The 20,001-nt window shown below is 35.1% G+C and overlaps 1 long non-coding RNA gene across 1 annotated transcript; it reads right to left on the reverse strand.

The window, feature by feature from the left end:
• Positions 1 to 16,131: 16,131 nt before the first annotated feature.
• Positions 16,132 to 18,931, reverse strand: LOC116631307. The gene is made up of 3 exons (XR_004299160.1): positions 18,757 to 18,931; positions 16,600 to 16,706; positions 16,132 to 16,403 (listed from the first exon to the last, which is right to left on the reverse strand). It is a non-coding gene; the product is annotated as an uncharacterized LOC116631307 (long non-coding RNA).
• Positions 18,932 to 20,001: the final 1,070 nt, after the last annotated feature.

Here is a 20,001-nt window from a genome sequence, read left to right on the forward strand (position 1 = left end):
GAAATTGAAAAATATAAACAAATCTCAAATGAAAGAAATATGGCACTAAAGATACTATAAGAATATAGACACCAAAAAAGGGTAAACTGGAAGTCTATATATTTAAAAAGTATAGTAATTGGTAAATAATACACTGCATATCACATACCATAGCTCAGCAATTGGCATGTGTTAACAGTAAATGTTAGATGAATGAGTGAGAAAGCTATTGAATCAAAAAATAATTGAGGCATTCGTATCTGGGAGCAATCAGAGATGACCATGGACAGAACTACAAGATAAAGTTAGATGTTTTGTTAGAGGCAGTAGAAATAGATAATGGCAGAAGTATTAATGAAAAAGAGATCACTCGGGGCGCCTGAGTGGCTCAGTCGGCTAAGCACCTGCCTTCGGCTCAGGTCATGATCCCAGGGTCCTGGGATCGAGCTCCACATCAGGCTTGGCAGGGAGTCTGCTTCTTTCTCTCACTCTGCCTGCTTGTACTCCCTCTCTCTCTGTCTCTCTGTCAAATAAATAAATAAAATCTTTAAAAAAAGGAAAAAAAGGATCACTGGAAAATTAGAAAAAAAAAAAAGTTACCATAAGAAAGTAGTGTCATGAAGCAATTACACTTTGTTTATTTGTAATATTAGAAAATGTTCAGCATTTTTAAAAGACCAAGGAAAAGTTTCCTGTGGAGAAGCTGACATTCCAGAAGGAGGGGATTAAAAAGTAAAAATTTATTTGAGCTCAAATATCTTGTAAAAGTCTTATTTCACCATAGCACAAGCAAAGTATTTTTGTGTCTGTGGATAGAAACAGAAAATAACTGTTTGCTGACTTCTTGATATATGGAAAATTATTGGATTGGATTTTGACTTGTAGAAGCATGGAATTTGAAACAAGTATGAAATAATTCTGAGAGGGGGGTGAAGAGAAAGAGAGAAAGGAAAGAAGAATAAACTCCTGAAGTATGTGAAATGGAATGAAACAAGTCGATTAGTAAGAAACCAGGAAACAAGTTTGAAGTACATCATGGGTACTCCATGAATAAATATCATAAAAAATTAAATTGATTCTTATTATACTAACCCATTCCAAAACTACACACAAAAAATCTTTTTCTTTTTCTTTCTTTCTTTCTTTCTTTCTCTTTCCTTTTTCTTTTTCTTTCTCTTCTCTTTTTCCTTTCTTTCTTTCTTTCTTTCTTTCTTTCTTTCTTTCTTTCTTTCTTTCTTTCTTCTTTCTTTCCTTCTTTCTTTCTTTCCTTCCTTCCTTCCTTCCTTCCTTCCTTCCTTCCTTCCTTCCTTCCTTCCTTCCTTCCTTTCATTTGCAGCTGCTCCCCTTGTTGAGAGGGCTGAGTGGGAAAGATGCTGTCAGCTGCAGCAACTAGCTTGCAACTGTGTGTAGGACATCACCCACATTCTCATGATACCTAGTGGGTGATGGGGTATTCTGGGAAATTGGTGGTTTCTCTCAGTCATCGAATCCACAACTGGACATAGACTTTGGAAATTAAGTAAACAATAAGTGTTCTTATGATTTAAGCCAATTTCATGTAGTCCTTTATGTATAGCCAAATGTTCCAGATAATGCCCATAGCAATTACATTTGCTTATTATTTGAAAAATAAGTGTTGTTTTTTGGCTTTAATGGAAAAATATTTTGAAAAAGAACATGTCTAAAGTGCTGTGCTGTGAAGAAGACAAAATAATTTAAAATGAAAAAATTTGAAATCTGTCTTAAGATCATTAAAAGCCATTGACAAATTACACATTTAACCATATGTATTTATGAAGTAACCACTTTGAGCCAGACTCTTTTATGTCTAGTTGACAGAGTACCAAACAAGAAAAGAGACAAAAAAACAAGTTAAAACAATATATGTATTTAGATAGTAATATGCACTCCATAGAAGATGCACTTAAATAAGATAAACGCTAACATATTAAAAGAACAAAACTCAGCAGCAAAACCAAGTATCTTAGTAAATTAAAAGAAGACAAAAATGATCTCTTAAATAACCAGGAACTCTACGGTTTTAGTAATTTTAAATGTTATGGCTGCTAATATAGTAAAACCTTATTTCATGATTAGTCTTGCATCAAAAGTTTGATGGAGTATTAATGCCATTTCAGATTTTGTATCATTATGCAATTCAGTGTTTGAACACACAGTGTCAACATGATACATATCTGTAAATATGGAATACAACCAAGCACTTATGCTGTGAATAATGATAACACTGAATTGTGTTTTCAAAATCATTTATTTCAAATCATCAGAGAACATACGCTCTAGAACATACCCATAAACGCATTGTTGATGTATTACAACTCCTAAGAATAATAAACACAGTAATAAAAATTGACATAAAAACATTAAGCTTAATAGCAAAAAATGAATTAAACAATAGCCATTAATCCTTTCATTGGATATTAAATATGAAAATATTAGCTTATTATTAGTATAATTCACTTTAGTAATTAATATCCATTTTCTAATGTCATTAATTACAGTGCTAAAATAGATGGCATTTTTTTATCTCCTCAGAAGTCATCACTCACGATACCCGTGGTAGTAAAAATGAGAATAACAAAAAGTGATAGAAAAGAACACACATATTTTATTTTCACACTGAACGGATTTTCACGAACAACCATGAGAAAGCCCGGTTCGTTTATTAACTGTTCTGAAAGAGTAACTGACCTCATTTGTCTTTCGGAATGAGGGTAAGTTCCTCGACCTGCCAAGAAAAGTGTGGTAACTACGTTTTCCTCACTGATTCTCTCAGCTAAATTTGGGTCTTTGCAGGAACATTTTTGGTGGGGGAGAAAAGAGCCACCACCATCAGAGCGCCCGCAACAGAGCCGCAGGGCAGTGACATGCCTCAGGTGGAAGCAAGGGCAGAACCATTCTGGCACCCAGCTGACTTGAGCCACCCTGAAAGTCTCGAAGGTGCTCTTGCGCCTGCTTCTCTAAATGAGACTTCCTTTGGTAATAATGTTTCTCCCTTTCCTGATAGTCTCCTATTTGTCTTTCTAGACTCAGCTCATAAATCATTTTTATGAGACTTACACTAATTTTTAGCTGAGTTAAGGTGTCCCTTAACTACGCTTTCATAATCCTTTGGTCAACCTCATCTCATTACTGCATTCATTACATTCATTCATTCATTCCTTTTCCATGCCCTGCGATGCGAGGCAAAATATTCTTCATCCAATTCAAACCTGTGAATCTCCCTGCTCCCCTTCAAACAAATAAATATTCTTCAACTTCCACTTCCTCCCCAAAGACGACATGTATTTCACAGAGAAATTAGATGTTATCCGATTCCAGTGCTCTAAATTTCCTGCTACCGGATAAAACGACCTATCTACAAACACACCCAACTTCTTCTCCCTGCTTTTTGTAAAATTGAAGATCTGTTCTTTGACCTCTATTCGGTCAGTCTGTACATGCACCTCAAATCTATTTGGTCTCAGGAACCCTATGCTATTGGCTTAATTCTTTTTCTCCTTTGAATTCAGCTTTTCCTCTTACTTTGATCATTCCTATCATCAGTTAAATATGCTGTTCCATAGAAACCACTTGTGCCAGTCACTAAGCTCACATATATATTTTATATCATCATTTAATTTGACCTCTGAAAACTATTCAATATTTTTCAACATTCCTTTATCTTGAAAGATCCCCTGCTCAGAGGCTTCTATGACTAGGATATCATAGTCTTATTCTTCTAATGTCTTTTTTTGGCAACAAATTCTTGATCTCCTTTACAGGTTTATACTTTGTATTCAGCCATTCGATTTGAAAATACCTAAAATTCTGTCCTGGACTCTTTTCTAAACCCCACAGTAATTTCTTCTATGCCTTGTATGTTATTTAACACATTGCTCCAGGGGTCTAATCTATGAGATAACCAACCACCTTCTTGATATTTCCACTTGTATATTTCAAAAGTACCACAAACCAAACAAGTCCAAAAAGTAACTAATAATCTCCCTTTTCTTTGTCAGCATCCCAAACATGGCTTCCCTCCAATTATTTTTATCGTAATGAAGAGAGCCACTGTTCATTTCATTTCAAAAGTCAGAAACTTGAACGCTAACTTTTCTTTTCAAGTTTACCAACTTTATTATAAAAGATATTGATGGACAGCCAGATGAAGAGGAACATAAGGTGAGTTCTGGAAGGATTGTGAGGGGTCCTGAGTGTAAGAGCCTCTTTGTCTTTGGAACTGGGGTGTGCCATCTTCCCAGCATTTGGATGTGTTCACCAACCCAAAAGCTCATCAAATTTCATTGTTTAAAGATTTTTTCCTTTTTGAAAGTTAACTTTGATTTCTCCCTCTTTTGGTCCCTCCCAATTTTAATCTATCACCAATCTTATGATATTTACATGATAAATATCTTTTAATTCATTCACTTCCTTCCATCTCCTTTCCATCCAGTAGTTTAATTTACCATCGTTTTCCATCTGGACTACTTTTTTTTTTTTTTTTCTAAAGATTTATTTATTTATTAGAGGGGGAAGGGGCAGAGGGAGAGAATCCTCAAGCAGACTCCCCACTGAGCACGGAGTCCCATGATGGGCTTGATCCCATAACCCATGAGGTCATGACCTGAGTTGAAACCAGATGTGGGGCGTTCAACCAACTGAGCCACCCAGGTGCCCCTGGACTACTTCTACAGCCTTTTCATTGGTCTTTCATTTTCTTTTATCTTATTTCCACACTTCAGATGCAATGGTATTTTGTAAAACTTGCTAATCTAACTGTGTTAGTCCATACTTACAATCTTTCTGCTTTTTATGAGCCAGGAAAAAGCCCAATATTTGTAAACCAGTATATTCTGCCTTGTCTGAGCTGGGTTTATTTTCCTTTCTTTTTTTTTAGCTATCTTGTCTTTTTTTTTCTCCTAGCTTTATGGAGGTATATTTAATATTTAAAAACTGTACATATTTAATATATACATCTTGTTTAAATTGGGCATATGTATACACTCATGATACCATCACACAATTAAGGTAATAAATACATTCATCATCTTCAAAAGATTATTTGTGTTCCTTGTGTGTGTGTATATGTGGTAAGAACATTTAATATGAGATCTACCCTCTTAACAGGTTTATAAGTGCACAACACTATTACTTGAGCTGTCTGATCCTTATTTCTCCATCCTTGTTTTGTACCACTCTCCTCCAATTTGTCAGAGCTCTGGTCACACTGGAATCTTTCAGTTCATCATATGTACCATGTCTCCTTTTACCACATGCTGCTTCTTTTGCCTCTTCCACACTGCATTCCATAAATCCCCGTCTATCCCACACATAGCAATTCAATGGCTTTGTCTTCATGAAAGCCCACCCTTATCCAGATTAATAAGTGTCCTTGGCAGTATAGTCGTCCCCCACTTATCCATGGTTTTGTTTTCCCTGGTTTCAGTTATCTGTGGTCAGCCATGGTCTGGAAGCAGATGATCCTCCTTCTGACTTACTGCTAGAAGGTCAGTAGTAGCCTAACACGATGTAACAATGTCTACGACATCCACCTCATTTCATCTCACCTCGTAGACGTTTTATTATCTCACATCACAAGAAGGGTGACTACCGTACCAGAAGATATTTTAAAAGAAAGACCACATTCACATAACTGTTATTGGAGTATATTATTATAATTGTTCTATTTTATTATTAGTTATTGTTGTTAATCTCTTACCATGCCTAATTTATAAATTAAAATTTATCATAGGTTTGTATGTATGGGAAAAAAAAACACACAGTATACATAGGGTTTAGTACTATTTGCCCTTTCAGGCATCCACTGGGGTCTTGGAATGTATCCCCAGCAGATAAAAGGGGCTACTGTATATCTCTTTTTTTCAAGACTCTTCTACCTTTGACATTTTATATTTTCCTGTGTGATCATTTATGTCTGTTTCTTTCTATATACCCTGAACTCCATGAAGCCATAGAATATATCTACCTTTTGGACACCTGAGTGACTCGTTTGGTCGGTTAACGTCTGCTTTCGGCTCAGGTCATAATCCCAGAGTCCTGGGATCAAGCTTGGCATCAGGCTCCCTGCTCAGCGGGAAGTCTGCTTCTTCCTCTCCCTCTGCCCCTACCCGCACCTCCCCTTGTGCTCTTGTGCTCCCTCTCTCTCTCTCAAATAAATAAATAAATAAAATCCTGACAAAAATATATATCTACCTATAGTGCAAATGCCAACCATAGTACTTGAAATATATTAGGTAATTAATTCCATCTGTTGAATGAATATTATTTTGAAATTTTTAATTTATTTTTCCTTCTTTTTTCCTCCCTTAAGGTCAGAGATGATGAAAGTATTCATCTTGGAATTCTCAGTGCCTTAAATATGTCCTCAAATCCATTAAGAAAAAAATGATTTTTTTTCATAAAGGAGAGTAGGTTGGGAATGTAAGGAAAATGATATATTAGGGAAGATGAGATAGAGTTATTGTAAAACCTTCAGAAAATGTTGTTTATTGTAATTATAATGACATCTAATAGAACAACACTGAATTTGAAATGACTCTTTTTTCCTTTTGTTTTTACAAGTGCCTTGTACTTTGATTTATTTTCCATTACCATTTCTAATTAGTAAAGTAATTTAAATAACTTACATAGAGCTGATGATGTGAATAAAAGAAGGAATTGCCACACAATTGAAATCTTGTCAATTTCTGGTATCTGACTCCTGTAAATAACTCATTTCAAAGTGGCAAATGATAGGGAAGCAGCATTGCCTTGTGCTCTCATTAGCCTATTTATTAACACCAATCTCTTATAAAACAATTATAAGAATTTGAGGAATTAGCGTATCTAATCTTCAAATTTAATTTTTCTCTTTGAACCTAAAAAAGAAATGATGAGACCTTTGCATGTTTAATAATGGAAATTAAGAAGCAATTGTGATTCTGTCCTAAACGTTTACTGATTCCCTGACCTACATAACAATCTCATATATATTTTGCACCTTTATAAAATGGGACTTATGATATACCAGGTATATACATATTAAGATTATGAGAATCGCCATTCTACTTAAGCTAAAACTATTTAATGTTTGAACTGAGACATTGAATGTCAAAGTTTTCTCACATATTTGTAAATAATGCTGAGAAAATATTTTGATAGTCTGACCTGAAGTGTGTTCATTAAAAATCAAATACTATTCCATGATATAAAATATTATTTTTACTGCTTTCTCTTGCTATTATTCATTTTCCCAAATATTGTCCTTATTACAAGCGGAGAATGAACCAACTGCATCCCTGCAGTTTGTCTCAGAAAGATAAAAAAAAATGTTCCCAATTTGGTGTTCCCCAAGTGTGCATTCGTCAGGCAGAGTTAATGGCACTATCTATCACTTCCACCTCTCCTCTGTGAACAGAGAGCAGTAGATGACCCAGCTGACTCAGCTCAGCTAGTTTGTTATTCACAGGCTGACTACAGCATCGTTCTGGTGGACTCGTCACAGAGATCTAAGGCTCAGCTGGGCAAACGTATCTGAACTACCATGTCAACTCCTAGAGGTGATTCTTGCCAAGAAGGTCTTAATTCAAATGGTATAGTCAGAGAAATCATTAATTCCATTTATGAATAGAAATAAAAACCTTAGACCTGATATTTTACAGCATAAAGTTCCCAAATGGATTTAGTTGTTGCTGTTATAAATGGGGAGAAATGGGGAAAATAACCAATAGTTTCAATCAATCTGTGACATAAATAACCAATGACACAAGGCAGTTAGACAATAGAACATAATCAGTAGTTCCTGAAAATATCTTGGACCAAATTACAAAGACAAAATTCTTAATAAAGGACAATTATGTCAAAACTTTAGATACAAGATGATTAGCGTTCTAATCTATTTGTACCATTGCTTATCTGCTAATTACCAACAATCACATCAAAAGATGTCTTATCCACCTTCTCCCATAATTTCTCAAATTTGTAAAGTTCATTGAATGTGGGAAAAGGTTGAGAAAAGATTGAATATGTGTAATGAGGTATACTGCTATATTTTAATCTTCCATGGCCAACCCAACCCTATATGAATTATACCATTTTTTGCCTTTGAAGTATTTAATTTTTGGATGTAGGTCTTTGTGTCACTTCTTTTCCTTTCCCTAGATCTCATCATTTTTGAATAATGTAGAGATCTGGACATGTACCATCTTTGACATGTCAGAATGATTATTTCTAGAGAACTGTCAAGTTAGATCAACTTTCATCCCTATGCTAAAGCTTGAACTGGAGTATTTAATTCAAGGACTGCCTTTCTGAATTTGACAGTGTGACACTAAGAATCTAGTTATAGATGTGAGATATACACCTGGAATTTGAATGATTTCCTGAATGTTTGGAATCTGAATATAAATGTTACTAAATGTGTTTGTTCTAATAATAAATTAATATAAACATTATTTTTGATGTATAGTGAGTAAATTTTGGAAACTTCAAAATGACATTCTGTTATAGACTATTTTGTATATTTGTGAGATTATTCCTTTATGTTAAAAGCAACATACAAATCTATATTCTATATTTTATTGTTTATTATTATTCCAAAATACACTTTATACAAAGAAGGCTATTTTAGAACTATTTTAAATATTTTTTAAACTTCAAATGAGTTTTAAAAATCTGTATGCTTACCGTTTTCAGGGTATCTCCTCCCCTCTCCCCATAGGATATACCATATGACAGAACTAAATGCTAACTTCAGAGAGTACTCAAATCCAGATCAGCTTTGTAGGATGTGGGGAAATAAAAGTCAAAATAGCGTGTTTTTTTTTTTTTTATTCAAAAACTTTTTTTCCTCTAGACAAAGCTTATACATTTCTTTTTTTTTTTTAATGATTTTATTTATTTGACAGAGAGAGACACAGTGAGAGAGGGAACACAAGCAGGGTGAGTGGGAGAGGGAGAAGCAGGCTTCCCGCAGAGCAGGGAGCCCGATGCAGGGCTCGATCCCAGGATCCTGGGACCATGACCTGAGCCAAAGGCAGACGCTCAACGACTGAGGCACCCAGGAGCCCCAAAGCTTATACATTTCTTAAAATGATAAATACAACAAACAAAACTGACTGATAAACTGGTCACTACACCTTAGAACATTGAAACAGAATATTCACTAACCAAGTTTCATACACATCATAGAGATATAACAGCTCAGTCTCACAGCATGTATTTATAATGTAGTGATTAGTTTGCATGATGGAGTAAAAAAAGAAAAAAAAAAAACTATAACGTACCCTGTAGAAAACACTTAAAAATCTGGGGAGAAAATAGTAAAATATTATCCCACAGAACATTGTCCAATAGTAAATTAAATGAGAAATATATGTAGATTCTTATATAACATCAACATAAATAGGTACACAAAAGTTGGAGTTGAAACTTTTTTAAAACTGGAAACTTAGAAAAATAGGTAAAACTGTATGTACAGATTAATAAATGATTGTAATGAAAACTAGTTACCACTACTCAAGTCAAAAAAAAAAAAAAAAATTTCCAGCACTCGGAGACCCCTATATAAATCTCTTGTTGATCACAATGATCTCATATCTGGCCTTTAATGTTATCAATTCTGTGCACTTCTTTATAGTGTAATTATCTAATTATGCCTGCACAGTATATGTATGCAGTAGTCAGGGTTCAAACAGAGAAGCAGAACCAGTATAAGATACGTATTAAAATATTAATTGCAAGAAATTGGCTTATGCAATTGTGGGAGCTGAATAGGCAAGTCTAAAATCTATAGGGTGGGCCATTAGGAAGGGCATATGGATGAGCTGAAACTGTGAGCCACAGGCATAATTTCTTCTTCATCAGGGAAACCTCAGTTCTGTCCTTAAAACTGTGCAGCTGATTGAGTCAGGGCACTCAGATTGTCCAGCATAATCTCTCTTACTGAAAATCAACTGATTATGGATTTAACCACATCTACAAAATACTTAGTGTTTGAATGAATAACTGGAAATTGTTGCCTAAGCAACTTGACATACCAAATGACCATCACAGTATGTAAGCCTATATATGCATGGTTTAGTTTTACTTGTTTTTAAACTTTATTTGGATTTATTTTTGCAGAAAACATTCTTTTCTATTTACCCTCTCTTGGTCAATATTATTTTCTAAGATTCATCCATGTTGTCATTTGCAGTTGGTGTTTATTTTTACTTTTTATTATTAGAAAAAAATGCACTTCTTTATTCTATGTTGTTTTTTTTTTTTAAGATTTTATTTATTTATTCATTAGAGACAGAGAGAGAGAGGCAGAGGGAGAAGCAGGCTCCCAAGGAGCAGGGAGCCCGATGCGGGACTCGATCCCAGGACCCTGAGATCATGACCTGAGCCGAAGGCAGACGCTTAACCATCTGAGCCACCCAGGCGCCCTATTCTATATTTAATGAATATTTGAGTAGTTTTCTATTTGGAGTACTCATAAACAGTGCTTCTATGAGTATTCCTGGGTATTAGTATCTTGGCACATTTCAGAACTCATTTCTGCAAGGTATATAGCTAAAAAGGAATGGCTAGGTCACAGGGTTTGTGGATCATTTACTGGACCAACGTTAAAGAAAAATCACCATGGTACTTGTTAAAACAGGAAGGGTTTACCCAAGACTACTGTAATAGGAGTCAACTCTATTGCAGTAGGGAATAGAGATTGAGCTTAATTCTACATACAACAAGGACATGTGGGCATTTATAACCAAGAAGCAGAGTGAGGGGGTCAGTGGATGAAAAATTGCTAACAGGAAACATCAAGCATAGAGGGATTTTTGCTGAACTGACCTACCAGGATTCTTGGTAAAGGCAGACCAAGGACTTAAACATGAAGAGTGGAGAATGAAGAACTTGATCATATATCAAGGGTGGTCATATATCGTGGGTGGGGAGATTCTCACAAAGATTAGTTAGCAGGGTACCTTCAGGTCAAGTTCCAGGACTAGTCCTGAACTGGATTCAAAGGAGCCTGACTAAAATTTGGTCAAAGAGAGAGTTTTTGTCACCAGATAATGCCAAATTCTTTTCCAGAGTGAATATCACCAATTAACACTACTCTACGATTGTGTATGAGAATTTATTTTGCTTGACAAACTTGTCAACAGTTAGACTTTTCAGTAGTAGTCATACTTGTGGGGATATAATTGCATATCACTGAGATTTTATTATTATTTATTTTTATTACTAATGAGGGGTGCCCCATTTCTACATGTTTACAGGTCTTTTGAATTTTCATTTTTTTAATGTATATACTTAAGTTGTTTTTTACCTGTTGGTTTGAATGTCTTCCATTTATTGATTCTTGGGGGTTCTGTATATAGTTTGGATGTGAGCCCGTTGCCAGTTGTTGGAAATGTCAACTCACTCAGTCTCCCAGTGGCTAAGTTTACATTCTCTTAATAGCTCTTCTGTATGAGGAGAAGTTCTTAGTTTTAATGCATTCAAATTTATCAATTATTTTCTTTATAGTTTCTGCTTTTTCTGCCAGTTTAAAACATTTTTCACTACACAGATGTCATGAAGTTATTCTCCCTTATTAGTTTATTCATTTCCCTTTGCACTGTAAAAAAAGTTTATTGTAAGTCTAAGTCCATGTATCTATTAACATGTTTACACCTTCTCTTTATTCTATTTTGTTGATTTATCCTTCTATTTGCCAATATCACAGGCTTGACTAAGTAGTTTTCTAATATGTTGTAATATTTGATAGAAAATGGTCTTTTCACTTCTTTCTTCTTCTGTAATAGGTCTTGACTCTTTTTGACGATTTGAACTTCCATATAAATCTTACAATTTGTTTAATTTCACAAATAACCTGCTCAGATTTTGTTTGGAACAACCTTCCATTATCTCTCAAGTTGAGAATTGACACTGAATAGGTGAGTGGGTGTCACTAAGTGGACTTTCACTAAATAATCACGTTTTTATTCCCTCAACCTCCATCTTCTGTTGTGCTTGCCTTGACAATAGCTACAAAAAATGATTTTTAAAAGAATGTCTGGCCACTCTCAGAGACTTTGGAAGGAGTAGAGAATAAGGTTTGCAACCCAGAACCTCTCAGGTTCCATCTGCCTACGGAACTGAGATGCTGGATTAAAAACAAAACAAACAAACAAACAACTATATTAAGTAATTAGACAATTAAATCAGATGTTTATGTTAAGTAAATATCCCTTTAAACTAAGAGATTATAGTTCTTTTTTTTTTTAAGGTTTTATTTATTTATTTGACAGAGAGAGAGAGAGAGACAGTGAGAGAGAGAGAACACAAGCAGGGGGAGTGGGAGAGGGAGAAGAAGGCTTCCTGCCAAACAGGGACCCTGGGATCATGACCTGAGCTAAAGGCAGACACTTGACTGAGCCACCCAGGCACCCCAAGATTATAGTTCTTTTAACAGTTTTTGATAGTTTCTTTATTATTGTCATCAGCTTCAGACCACACTTTCCTCCTACGTGATTTGGTAGACATGAGCCTTCAACTTTCCCTCACTGTCAAATAATTGAAATGGTCTGTACTCTATTTTAGGACTTCCTCGTCAATAATACTGTGACAGATTCTATGGATATCATGAGGTGAAAATGTTTCAAAAGAGGTCAGTAATTTCAAGTGACAGAGGAGGAGAGAAGAAGAGTAGTATTATCACTCAAGGTACAAAGGTAGAAGTAATAAAACCATTTGAGGCTAGTGAAAAATTTAACCAAGTCGATGAGGTGTTAGGGATTACATGCTCTACAAGTTTCAAATCAGTGAAAACAAGTAATCCTGCTGTAAATAATTCAAATATTGAAGCATGTGCTTACCCTGAGATTTATTTTGTAAATGGCTTTGCTATTAAGATTTTTAAATTTATAATTATCATTTTCTCTCTAATGTATATTTAAATTTTCTACCCTTAATTTTATCATTTAAATTTTCCAGCAGCAATTTTTACTTTTGACAGAACAAGTCTCTCTTTCAATGATGGGAATTGGTATAAAGCAGGATTTGATTAATAGAAATCCACCCTCCATTAAACAATCATGAAATGTTTCTAATCTGTTAATAGGGCCTGGGGTAAGCCACTTAGAAATAAAACAATGTTTAGTATTTGTTATAAATTTCTATTTCCTGACTTTCCAACCCATTATAATATAACTGCAGTCAATTTATTTTAAAAATATGGAAATAATTATTTTGTTTTGAAGAAAATTATTATTGTTCTTATGAACTATTATAAATTTAAACGACTCAATAAACGAACATGCCCTGTAGTATCTGCTTTATTCTCATCTACTTTCTAAGAATATTATATTTAGCTATACCAAGGAAGATGGTCACCTTAACAATTATTTGCAAGAAATAGCAATGTAAATATTCCCTAATGAATGAAGAATGTTCACTATGTCTTGTAGTGGGGGATTTCACATTAATTAAACTGGCAAATTATCAATTAACTGAAAAATAAATGCATTAAATATACATCTTAAACTGCAGAATTATTTTAAAGGTAATTGCATCTCTTCAGGGTGCCTTTAACCATAGTTAATTACTATTGTAATGTGGAGCTACAATTTCCCTGCATTTTTAATAAGGGTCCAAAACCACCTTTGGAATTTGCCCCCTTGTGTGTCTTCACCAGATATTTAAATCGTTTCCTAATGACATGCATTATAAGGGGTTTAGTAACTAAGGCAAAAATCATTAAACCTCCCATTTTCATTTACAGGGCTTCTCATTTCTAATCAGTGCTTTACTTCCCATAGTATTTAAACCATTTATTTTCTTTCTTCTGACATTCACACATCCTGGAATCAAATTTATAGCTAAGGTTTTTCTCTTTTCCTGAAGAAAACACGTTTATCAAACATTTTAGTCACTATTTTATAAAATCAACATTGTCTTTTGCTGGAGGCTTTATTTTAGTAGAGAGATAAAAACAGAACGAAACTATGTTTCCTCTCTCATCACTTATTAAAAGATATTCTCTGTGATCACTTGGACTGTTCCTGTACCCATTTAAGAAATTGAAGTAATGGGACAATCTTGAGGATAATTCCGGGTTGCAAGTTGCCTCGCTTATCCAATTTTGAGAGGCCTCTTTAAGATAATATACAAACAGACAATTCATATAAATGTTATAAGGACAAGTAAGAATTTAAAATAAGAGGCTCACTTCTCTCAGTTGAAAATAAAGAGACAAGGTACTATAGGGCAGGTACTGTAGAAAACCTGTAAGTATTTTCTTCTCTCTGTGAAATATCTACATGTCAGGTTAACAACTAGACAGGCCTTTTGTCAGCTTTATGGCCAAGAAATGTCTTTCTCTAGGACCTGAGAGCCATCTCACTGAAATGTGAACATCAAGGAAGATGGCACCCCTATCTCCTAGTGTCTGTGGAAGATTAGGAGCCTCACCTCCTGAGTAGCTTACTGCAGGTACCTCCTGTCATAAAGATACGTACGATTTCTTTATTGCTTCTTTTGTTTCCTGCTACAATAACACTATCAGTATGGCCAAATCCAAATTTTCATGAACAACTAGCTCATGCTGATTGAAAATCATGTACAGGATGTTAACAACGACAACAAATCATTAATATAAAGTATAGGAAATTACTTCAATTAAAATGTGAATAGTGAAATCCATGTAAACCCACTTATATGTTCTAATTAAACATGCATAATTCTAATGAATTGGTATGTCTTGGGCAAATTATATAGGTATGTACATATATATAATTACTAAATAACATATTACATTCACCTTTTAATCAAGTAATATGACATATATCTATAATATATATAACATATATATATATATATATATATATGCATATACATATGTTTTAAAAAGCTAACAAAAGGCCTATCTAGTTTTCCAAAGGACACATATGGGGGAATCAGGAAAAACTGACTCTAAATATATGAGAATTCAGAAAACACTGACTCTAAAAATATGATATCTGAGCAACAATCCTGCACAATAATGAGTTCATCCTTAGAAAAATGTTCTAAAAGCAGCTGGGGGGGGGGGGAGGACTTTCATTTTATATAAAGTGTGATTGTGAGGTAGCTAAATTTAATATATGTTGAAGCCGCATTACTCTTTTATCATCAATAAAAAATAGACACTTCTATGAAAACAAACAATTGAAGAAAAAATAAGTATTTAATAAATTGGAGTATAGCAAATTTTTGAGCAATTGGTGGGGAATAGGAAAAGAGAATGTATTTGACTTGATGCTAGAAATATTTGTCAGGCATATGGTGCTCATGACCTTGAAATTTGGAGCTATTATATTAGAATGTAAGCCCTTGAGGACAGGGGTATTTTTGTTTCTTTTTTACCTATTTTGTTCTCTGCTGAGGCCTCTGACTAAAACTATTTCTGGAATATGGTAGGTGCTCAATAAATATTTATTTACTAAAAAATGACAGATAATCTTAGCATTCTTCAGGGATCTTCAACTCAAAAGAGTTGTATAAACTTCATGGAAAAAGAAACTGAATTTTAAGACTATTATGCATTATTACAAAAGTAATCAATAATACATTTAAAAATCATACCATAGTGTAATGATAATGCACTTGTCAAAAATGTGAAAGCAATGGAGACTATTATTTGGGTGAACTAGAAGTTAAATATTCTTTTCCTTATAAAGCACCAGTAGTTAAATCCACAATCATTGCTTTAATAATGTTTTTAGAGCTATAACCTTATCCACCTCTAAATTAAAAAAATAATAATAACATGTAAATAGTGTTTACACAGGGTACTAGACTGAGTGTAGGACAATATTTGAAAGGAGAAACTTTCTCATTACAAACTCATTATTTTTTTCCACTATGTGTATCTAATATTTTGATATAAAATAGGAAAAACAGAAAAGAAATCAAGGTAATGGGGTCAATAAAAGCAGAAAATCATAAAAATTCTTTTTTTTTACTATTTTTTTCTGAGAGAGAAAGAGTGAGAACACAAGGGGGGAGGGGCAAAGGGAGAGGAGAGAGAGAATCTTAAGCAGGTTCCACGCCCAGTGTAAGGCCTTGTGTGGGCTAGATCTCACAACCCCGAGATCATGACCTGAGCCAAAATCGAGAGTCAGACATTTAACTGACTGAGCCACCCAGGCGCCCCTAAACATTCTTAACTGAGCTCTTTTTCTTGTTCGAATGCAGGTATTGAAGCATTGTTTCATCTTCATCTTTACCATAATGGTTGTCTCTATGGCTTGAATTATTTTTTAGTTCAAAATAACTTGTAGAAAGTATTTTAAACCCATTTCATTTTAATATTTAACCTTGGAATTTTAAGAAGTGAGGGTCTTATTCCTTTGGAATATGACAGTTGCTTATACCTACGATTTCCTCCTCTTCCTTTTCAGAGTTCTCTGAAGAGGTATCTGTGCAAAAAGAATAATATGGAAAGAAAGTATTCATTTGTTAATAACTATATGAAGACCCAATGACATTCACTGAACTTTGAGGTTCTCTGGCTTTTGATGTTGAGTATGAGTTGAGGCTTGGAAACCCAGGTGAGCTGTTTATTCTTCCCTTTCACATTCTACCCTGCTCCCTCGGAAGCAGACTTCAATTTACCTAAGCAAGAAGGAACGCGGGTGAGGAGCTGGAACTGATGGATCAGGCCAATGGGACCAGGTGCAGTCCAGGACTGCTTGCGTCACGGAAGATAGAAGCCTCTGCCTCTACGACCAGGAAACAAAACGGTTATGTATGGCTTACATTTGTCCACTGAAGGCAAAATACTTCACATTCTTTGCCACAGACAATGGAAGTGAGCCCGCTCAAAGAACAGTATCATCCTTAAATGCAGAATTTCTTCTTATACAAGTGGGACCAAACATTAGGCATGCTGACACTTACTTAGAACTACACCTCTCTGTGATCACATTACAATGGAGGAAAAGAAAAGTAAAAGGTTGAAAGGATGCATCTCATCCGTGCAAGTTGTGTTGGAAATGAGAATGCAGGGGTAGAAATATCCATCCCCTCCTTAAAATTGAGAGCATATTTTATGCCTAAACTCTGAGTTCGCTGAGGATTCCCTTTGTGCTGGCAGATAATAGTTCCTACTACTACTGGGAAAAAAAAATAGTGTCTAGTTGGTGAAACAAATACTTAAGAAACAATGGGAGGGTATTAGGCTAAGCGAAATAGTCCATCAGAGAAAGACAATTATATGATTTCACTGATATGTGGAATTTGAGAAACAAGGCAGAGGATCATAGGGGAAGGGAGGGAAAAATGAAAAAAGATGAATCCAGAGAGGTAGAGAAACCATAAGAGACTCTTAATCTCAGGAAACAAACTGAGGGTTGCTGGGGTGGAGGGGGGTGGGAGGGTTGGGGTGGCTGGGTGATGGACATTGGGGAAGGTATGTGCTATGGTGAGCGCTGTGAATTGTGTAAGACTGTTGAATCACAGACCTGTACCCCTGAAACAAATAATACATTATATGTTAATAAAAAAATAAATAAAAATTAAAAAAAAGAAAAAGAAATAATGGGACATCCTGGTAGGAAAGATTATCAAAACATTGGTGGAAGGTGTACCTTCAATCAGCTCTTTAAAAATAGCCAAGATATGCAAATGACCTGAGTGTTCGTCAGTGGATGAATGGATAAAAGATGTGGTATACATACACAGTGGAATATTATGAGAAATGAGCCATGAGAAAGAGAGAAATCCTGGGGTGCCTGGGTGGCTCAGTCCGTTAAGTGTTTGCCTTCGGCTTGGGTCATGATCCCAGGGTCCTGGGATTGAGCCCCACGTTGGGCCCCCTGCTCAGCGGGGAGTCTGTTTCTCCCCTTCCCACTGTCCCTTTCCCCACTTGTTCTCTCTCTCTCCAATAAATAAATAAAATATTTTTAAAAAGTGTGTCAAACTCATAGAAACAGAGAGCAGAAAAGTAGTTGCCAGGGGCTGGAGGGTAGAAGATAGGGAGAGGTTGGTGAAAGGGTACAAACTTTCAGCTCTATGATGAATAAGGTCTGAGGATATAATGGAAAACATGGTGACTGGTTGTTTTGCGTAACTGAAGTTGCTAGGACAGTAGAACTTAAGTATTTTCACTGAAAAAAAAAGAAAGAACAGAAAATTTGTGAGATGATGGATGTGTTTATAACATGATGGAGAGTGTCCTTTCTGAATTTCAAATGACCACGATGTACACTTTAAATATCTTAAATTTTCTGTCAATTATACCCCAATAAAACTGAAATTTAAAAAAAAAATAAGTAAGATATGAAAAGAGAGTGGGAAGGGACATGTAGTCCCATAAATTTGGGACAATAGTACAAAAAAGGAGCTTCGAGTGGAAAGTGAGCATAGTATATTTAAAAGGAGAAAGCGGCTCTATCTCGGCTCATGCTGGGAAGCAGTGAGATCTAAAATTGTACATGTAGAACAGAGACAGGATTTTACAGAGACAAGTGAGTCATAGCAGTGAATACCCTATGGGTTCTTGTCTGCTCTGAGAGCCACTCATCTGTTATGAGGAAAATGTTCTGCATGTGTGTTTTTGTATAATCCTGCTCATTACGTTTTGTAGATTGATGTTAGGTTTAAAAACAGGCTCTTCGCTAGAAAGAGGAGCATTATGAATCCAAGTGTTAAACTGCCAGTGCTCTTTAGTAAAATTAAAATGCTAATCCACACTCTGAATTTTGTCACTCTTAGTAAACCTAAAGTGGATGATTTAGAAAATAAATTTGAGAATAATTAAGAGGAACATACCCCCAGTGTGATCATCGATTCTCACAGTAGCTGCGTCGTGTCCACATTTGAGGAAATAGTTTCTGAACAAGCGTGGAAAGGTGTGCTGGTTAAAAGAAGAAAAGGAGAGGTGATTATACACTCTGCAGCCTCTCTCCATTACCTCCGTTACCGCTGTGCTTCCCAACCATCTGCACCAAGGGATCAAAATGTCTGCTGGTGCTTAGTCAGAGAGGGAAGTGTCAGCCCCCACACCATGTGGTCGCCACCAGAGGTCACGGGACCAATTCTGATGAAAAGCACTTTTGGCAACACTAGAAGGGAATCCTTATGACTCTAATTAAACCTAGAAAGCATGGATAGATTGCTTGAATTGAACAATAATTAAAAATTGCTTTAGTACGAAGCAGGTTACTATCAGAAGTATTTTAGTATTTCCCCGTTTTTCTTTTTTTCAGAAGGCAACCTATCCGGCCAGAAGAAATCTAAACGTTTTGGCCAGTTAGTCATTACAAGGTACCACTGGGATGTAGTAGGATTTAGCAATATTATAGTCACCACCGTCCCAATGATAATTGTTTCCAAAATAGATGATGAAACCATTTGAATTGTTTAATTTCAATAAATATCAAGAATCTGCAGGTTTTCCCACATAAACAATGGATTATTTTAAATTTCAAAGTAATTAGAAAATATTTTTTTTCTTTTTTTTTTTTAAAGATTTTATTTATTTATTTGAGAGAGAGAGAGAATGAGAGAGAGCACATGAGAGGGGTTATGGTCAGAGGGAGAAGCAGACTCCCTGCCGAACAGGGAGCCCGATGCGGGACTCGATCCAGAGACTCCAGGATCATTACCTGAGCCGAAGGCAGTTGCTTAACCAACTGAGCCACCCAGGCGCCCAGAAAATATTTTTATAAATATGTCAGACCCACTCAGTATTCTGAAATAGCAATCTTTGCAAAGAATTTCATACATGATTTTTAAACTTTTAGAGTTCTATGAACTTATGTAGAGATGAAATTTATATTAACAAAATATATAACAATACTTAATTACTCATTTTTTAAAAATCATGGGGTAGAACTCATTATATTATGCTTCAGGAACAAAGAGACTGACATGCTATAACCATACAGTGCGATAACTGCAAATTAATTAGTTGCAAATAAATCACTTAATTAAGCAAAATCCTAAGGCATGTTACCCTCCAAAGAGTAGGTAACAATCCAATTGTCAAAACAGCTCAACAGAATTAGAAATATA

This window comes from Phoca vitulina, unplaced genomic scaffold, assembly GCF_004348235.1.
Source record: "Phoca vitulina isolate PV1807 unplaced genomic scaffold, GSC_HSeal_1.0 scaffold5, whole genome shotgun sequence".
Lineage (NCBI taxonomy): Eukaryota > Metazoa > Chordata > Mammalia > Carnivora > Phocidae > Phoca > Phoca vitulina.